General features: G+C 31.3%; 1 non-coding gene across 1 annotated transcript; it reads right to left on the reverse strand.

Annotated features, from left to right (window-relative positions):
- Nucleotides 1–6,608: 6,608 nt before the first annotated feature.
- Nucleotides 6,609–6,680, reverse strand: TRNAV-UAC (transfer RNA valine (anticodon UAC)). Its single transcript has one exon. It is a non-coding gene; the product is annotated as a tRNA-Val (tRNA).
- Between the last annotated feature and the right edge of the window lie 539 nt (nt 6,681–7,219).

Genomic DNA, 7,219 nt, shown 5'->3' on the forward strand with positions numbered 1-7,219 from the left:
TGCTTATGTAATTGTAATTACAATTCCACTCTGCCTGCTTTAAGCTCCAGTATAGACCAGTACTGACAGAACCCGTAAGAAACTGTCGATTTTTTTATTTTATTTTTAAATTATCGTATAACCCTACGGCAAATCACTGTCACTGGGTGTTAGAATGCTTATGTAATTGTAATTTCAATTCCACTCTGCCTGCTTTAAGCTCCAGTATAGACCAGTACAGACAGAACCCGTAAGAAACTGTCGATTTTTTTTTATTTTTTATTTTAAAATTATCGTATAACCCTACGGCAAATCACTGTCACTGGGTTTTAGAATTCTTAAGATTGGGTTGTAAGACGCATGAGGCACCGCACACCAAATACTTATCGAATTAGAAAACTACAAAGAACAATGAGTAACTGTTTGCCTCGTCATGAATATGGAGTTTTTATACGTACCACTAATTTCCATCGTCACTTTGGGCTTTTTTATCGGTTTTTCTCCTTTATTCCCCTCTTTTTTAAATGTGATATGTAATTGGTAACTTCATGCTTTATTAGTTAAGAATTTGAGATATAGTATGTAATTGATAACTTCTCTTTTTTAAATGTGATATGTTATCGGTAACTTCATGCTTTATTAGTTAAGAATTTGAGATGTAGTATGTAATTAATAACTTCAAATGCAGTGGTTTTTTTTTTCCTTTTCAATACGAGAAAATTAGTAATTTCAAATGCACTGTTTTTTTTTTTTTTTTTTTTAATAAGAGAAAATCATTAATTTCAAATCCGATGTTTTTTTTTTTAATACAGAAAATTTGTTTGCCAGTAAAATAGTTTAGTTTAATAATTATTTGTCATAATAAAATAAAATTGGAACTTTGCAATTGTGATATGTTTAAAGGTGTTAACTTTTTCATTTTATATTTTATAATTATCGCAATTGCCATTCACCCTATCTTGAATTATAGTGAAACTGTGAAAAACAATATTTATAATAAATGTTTTCACAATATTTATAATAAATAATTGTTTTTCTTTGGTAAAGGAAAAAAATAATAAATTTATGATTTTATAAAAAAACAATAATTAATTTTAATTAAAATTATAAATATATTTAAAAATGGTTAAATATAATGTATTTTATTTTTAATTTAATAAAATAATTAAATATAAATTTTAATAATTTTAATTTAATTATTAATAAATTACTTATATATTTATATAAATTAAATGGGGTAATTCATGTGCATCAAAACACTTAAACACTTGTTTTATAATACATATTATATTGTCTCAATTAAAAAATTAGTAACCTCAATTAAATCATTATTGGTAGTAGTATTATTATGTGAGTCGAATATTATACATTTAATAAGATGTGTAAGAAGATTCTTAAATGTGGAGATTTTTGACATGCAAATTGGCTATGTTACAATATCATGGCTTACTAATACCACATGCACAAAAATCATAAAGACATGACTACTTTTGAGATAAATTTAGAGTTTTGATTTGGGAAACTAAGAATATTTTGGAATATTTTGTGCAAGTTAAATCCTCACCATCCACCTAATAGTTATTGATAATTAAATTCAAATTCTAAAGCACTTGACCTAATAATTAAGTAGACGATAGGGGTTAACCTCCATGGAATATTCTTAGTAGTACTCATAGATCAAAGTTTGAGATTTACCTCAAGAGTAATTATATTCTTTGTACCCTTTTTTAATTAAATTTATTAATAAAAAAATGGCATATATACAAACATCATATGAAATAAGTTATTGTTCTTTAAACATCTCATATTGACAAACCCTAATATATCCACAACTTATTAAACTTATTGGGTAACAATCTCTATGATAAAGTTGGGTTGAATCTTGTGACATATTATAAGATCGATTAGATCATTATTATTATTAGTATCAGTATTATGTGAGTGGAATATTATACATTTAATAAAATATGTAAGAGATTCACTAACACTTTACTATAGATATTTTTGACATGCAAACAAGCTATGCTACAATATCATGGCTTACTAATACCACATGCCCAAAACCATAAAGACATAAGCTACTTTTGAGATAAATTTGAAGCTTTGATTTGTGAAACTAAGAATATTTTAGAATAGTCTATGCAATTTAAATCCCTACCGTCCATGTAGTAGTTATTGATAATAAAATTAAAATTCCAAAGCACTTGACCTAATAAGTAGGTAGTAATACTTAGATGAGGTTGAGATTTACCTCAAGAGTACTTATGCTTTTTCTACCCTTTTAATTAAATTTATTAATCCAAAAAATGGCATAAAACAAACATCATATGAAATAAGTTATTGTTCTTTCAAAATCTGGTATTGATAAGCCCTAATATTGTAACAAACAAAATTTGTAGGTTAAAAAGCCCTAATATTGTAACAAACACAATTTATAGGTTAACAATCTCCATGATTAAGTTGGGGTGAATTTTGTCACATGTTTTTTTTAATGTATATATGTTCCACTTATATATTAATTTTCTATAATTAACTAGCATAGATCCATCTTAAGTAGGATCTAACATGAGTTGAGAAGGATCAAATTTATTCACATGCAAACTTCTTTAGAGTGCAAAATACAACATGTTATTTTTCATTGTTTAAATTGTATTTTTGAATGCTAAATAAAGTATATATAGGACCAAATAAACATTTTAACCATATGAACTTAATTTTTTTTAGCATTTTAACCACAAAACTTAATTTTTCTAGGACATATATATAATTGTTTTGAAATGATACTTAATTGACATTAAAATAGTTTACCTAATATTTACATCAAGATATTTTATCACTCAATATTACTAACAAATTTTTTTATTTATAATTATTTTACAACATATATGTTTTCTTTCATTATAGCCCACAATATTTTTCTATTTATAATTTAATTTTTATTCTTTATTTTTGTTTTGGCTCAATAACCAATAGTATATATGTTTAATGCATATATTAATTCTTTCTATAATTAATATCCAATCCATCTTAAGCACATATCTAAGAACAAATATTTTGATTTGTAATATTATTTTATAGAACAAAGCACACACACACACAAACAACATGTTTTATTTTTCATTGTTTAGAGTGAATTTTTATATGCATTACTTAAATTTTAATATCCCATGGTACAACTTGTAAATATTTATTTATCGTAGGTAAGAAAGAAACTATTTTGTTTTATGGATCAGGTGAATAATTATAAATAGGAAACATGTGTTTAATATATTAAATGCATACATGCTTTATGCAATTAGCCATAAAGTCACATTGGGAAGTAATACTAAGAAATTTCACATTCCAGGTAGTTGGAAATTGATGCAGGAGCATCTGGTTAACAGGGTGAAGTCAGAAGACAAGGCGGACATGGTTTCTGAAAAGGACAGGAGACGAGAGATAGCTCACAGAATGGACAGCAAGACTGTTTCGTTTTTTATGTTTTTTTTCCTCTTTTCTTTTCCGTTATTTTTATTATTATCTGTTGTTATTTTGGTTTTTGTTCAGAATGCCTAAAATACTCGAATAAGTTCTAATTAGGAATAGTAATAGTAGTTAGAGTCATTAGCCACTTAACAGTAATTTACTATTGTAAAGAACAGACCAAGGAAAACAAGTTAACCATCAAGAAATGTCAAATATGTAATAACTGTTGAACTGAAATTGAACAACTGCCAGCAGTTATCTAACTGCATGGAAACAATGTACAAGAACGCGAGAAAGTAAGCCCAGAGGGGTTCAGCAGCGGGGCAAAAAAGAGAGTAATAGAAATAAAGATACATTTCCTTCATTTTACAGTGCACAAAAAAATAATTCTTATATGCGTCCTCAGGAACAAAAGACTGTACATTAATATGCTGTGTCAATAATTTATTTTATTTTCATATACAAAGTCCATTACAGTCCTTGACAGGCTACGAACTGGCAGAATAAGAAAACAAGCACACGAGAGGTGGAACCGACCAGCACCAACTACGGGTTCAATGCCCAGACAAACATCGTTACCAGGTAAGCAAACAAAACCGACAGTGAACGAGTTCTCTTTCCGCATATATTTGTAACATTTCAACTCAGCATAAACATCCATAGAACAGTCCATCTCAGCATACCCAAACAACGTTAACGCAGTTCCAAACCCTACCTAGTTTACGGGCCAAGGGTTTGACAAAATCTAAAAACCCAAACCACGGCTAGGACCATACATCTCAGTAGCTAGCAACCGGAACAAATGACCAACACAAGAACCTAATGCAGACAAGAAATAAGAGCAAGACTACCCGGGAAGAGACCAGAACAGTCGAACGCCATTGCCATCGAACTAGTGAACGGCTTCACCTGTGAAAGAAACAAAGGGAGGGGATTTAGTTTTCCAACCCCATGAATGAAAGTAGGAACCATAGAGACTGAGAAAAAAAACAGAGAACAAAAAAAGGGTAACCATACCTGAAGGTAAGCCACGATAGCAAGCAAGAACACCTCGAACCAGAGAGCCCTGCTCACAGAGGGGCTGAGCCATTAGAACCTGTAAAAATTATGGTGAAGAAACTCCAGCAGGGAACGAAAGAATACCTTCTAAAATAGCCGAGAGCCGAAGAGGGAAGTTCCCGGAATCCATCAACCTTGGAGACTATCAAGCCGAAAGCGAACCCGAGCGCCATTAATCTATAACGACCAAACAACCATGGACTGTTGAGGAAGACAAGACCAGACAGCGCTAAGGCAAACGACAAGCAGTGGAGAGCGCCTACAGCAGAGAGAGAGACAAGCATATAACGAACAGAGACAACTTACCGAGGAGATACCAAATCGTCGGGCAAACAAACCGAAACAGGAGCGAAAGAGCGCAGTCGAGCACTAGCCATACCGCAACAGAACAGGCCGGAACCGCATAGGGTTTCACCACAGGCCGAACATCAACCAGCAAAAACAAAAAAACGCAGAGACTGCAGAACCAACCACCGGGAAACAATAATAGACCCAAAGGCACGAACAGGGAGAAAACCAAAGCGGGGATTTACCAGGATCCCGAGGAGGACAGATGTCCACCAAATAAACCGTGCCGGTACATGCAAGTTGATTGCATATCAAACCAAAATTAACTCCAATCAAATGTATACTCTCCAGTTCATAAAGTAGATTACACATCAGCTAAGGTGAGGCGGGACCACGTGGGTTGGCCCCATCAGAAATAATTATGGGTAAGGTGGTTACTTGCCTAAACTCCACCTTGAGAACACAAATTCTCATTGGTAAGAGGGAGCCAAGAGGGTAAGAGAGGAACTTGCGGAAACCTATAGGAGATAGATTATAAATTGGAAAAACTTCTAACATGATGCAAATTCTTGAGTTGGTCGGCCAGTGGAATTCCAACTAAATACTCTACGCTCAGTTTGTGAGAACCCTAGATGAAGTCTTGTTGGGATCAGATAATATTTTGGATTGAATGTGTGCTCAGTTTGAGAATCCTAGACTAAGTCTTCGTGGCAGCAAATAATCTTTGGGATTGAATTTGTGCAGATCATTGTTCTGAACTAACTTGGATGTGAAGTTGGCTCGGGAGGAGAGGTAGTGATGTCACTGGTCTCGGTAGTTGGGAGGAGCATTCTTTCCCTTGTCACTTTGTGGCTACCTTGAATAAGTAAAGGACATAAAATAAATAAGTATTGAACATTTTTACCTTACTTATTGGTCATTAATTTAGAAATCGTGATCTCTTGTATTGAGTTGTGAAATGGTTTAGGAAATTATGTAATTGTTCTATGATAAAATAATGTTTTCTAGAAACGAATCCTGGTCTGCAATTTATAAGTAAGCAAATATGATTAGGTTTTTTGTACAATATTATGAAATTGCCATTACATTTGAATTGTTACTTATTTTTCCTAGGGTTCATATCTGAAATAGAGAGGAGGATTGATAATAATGGAAACCTATGAGAGAATTAGGTTATATATCAGGCCAAGTTGACAAAGTCAACAACCCATGTTCATTCACTATCTCCCTAAAGTGTCATTCCATAAGACCATTATTATTCTTGGAAAATATTAAGTAAACATTTAAATATTTTTGATAACTTATGCAAGTACACTACTACATAAAGGGGGGTTTTAAGACAATATTTGAGACAATTTTTGGGTAAATTGTCTTAATTTGAGATTAAAAAAAGACTTGTGTGTTGTCTTAAATATTTTCCTTAAGAAGATGTCTCAAAAATTATTGTCCTAAAGGTTATTGTCTTAAAAATTACTGTCTTAAAAAATATTATCTTAAAGATTATTGTCTTAAAAAATTCTCTATAAAGAAAATATATAACACAAGAATTATTGTCTCTTAGGAGACAATTTCATTTTTGTCTCTCTTGAGACAATTTCATTTTTGCCTCTCTAGAGATAACACTCGAATTAGAGACAATATGTATTTAATACTAGCTATTGTCTCTCTAGAGACAATAAATTTGTTATTTAAAGATCACTTTTGTCTCTCTAGATACAATATAAAACAATGAATCCAGAAATATCTCACCATTCAAATAAATTGATATAACAACATTTAATTAAAAATAAACTACAAAATTGTTGATTAATTCATGTTAGTGCATAGTGGAATTGAACCACCAACCTCTTGCTTGTAAGGCAAGTGCTCTTCCATTGAGCTAGTGCACTTTACAGAATTACGTGAAGAGTTATGACAATCCTGAAATCTACATTTATAGCCATTGATATATATAAAAAAAAACTGACACATGATCTATAATCTTTATAACAACTATAATGATGCAGACCATATTTTTAACTTAGTAAAACTAACAATTTCCCCAAAAGGTACAAAGAGAAGTGGACTATATCTCTAGCAAAAAAATTCAAAATATTCTATTAATATACAACTAAATGTTCATGTATAAAAGCTATCTTGCTACAATGGCATATCCCTGTGTTGGCATTTCATTCCATGTTAAGACTTCCTTTTCTTTATCTTCTTCTACACACATGTATGTGTCTATTATTGTGTATATGCACCCATATAAAATTCTATAACAAAATGTCTTGATTTCCAAATGTAAAACAAACATAATTATGATTTGTGAATCCACAATCTGTGATTGAGTCATTATCAAAGAAAAAGAAATGATATGGAGTGGATATATTCTCTTGCACCTTTGTAATTAGTTCTCCCTACTTAAAATTTAATAGACCTAGAATAT

The sequence above is a fragment of the Pinus tabuliformis genome, chromosome 1_1 (assembly GCF_031772625.1).
Source record: "Pinus tabuliformis cultivar Carrire ecotype Pingquan chromosome 1_1, CPIR1, whole genome shotgun sequence".
Classification (NCBI taxonomy): Eukaryota; Viridiplantae; Streptophyta; class Pinopsida; order Pinales; family Pinaceae; genus Pinus; species Pinus tabuliformis.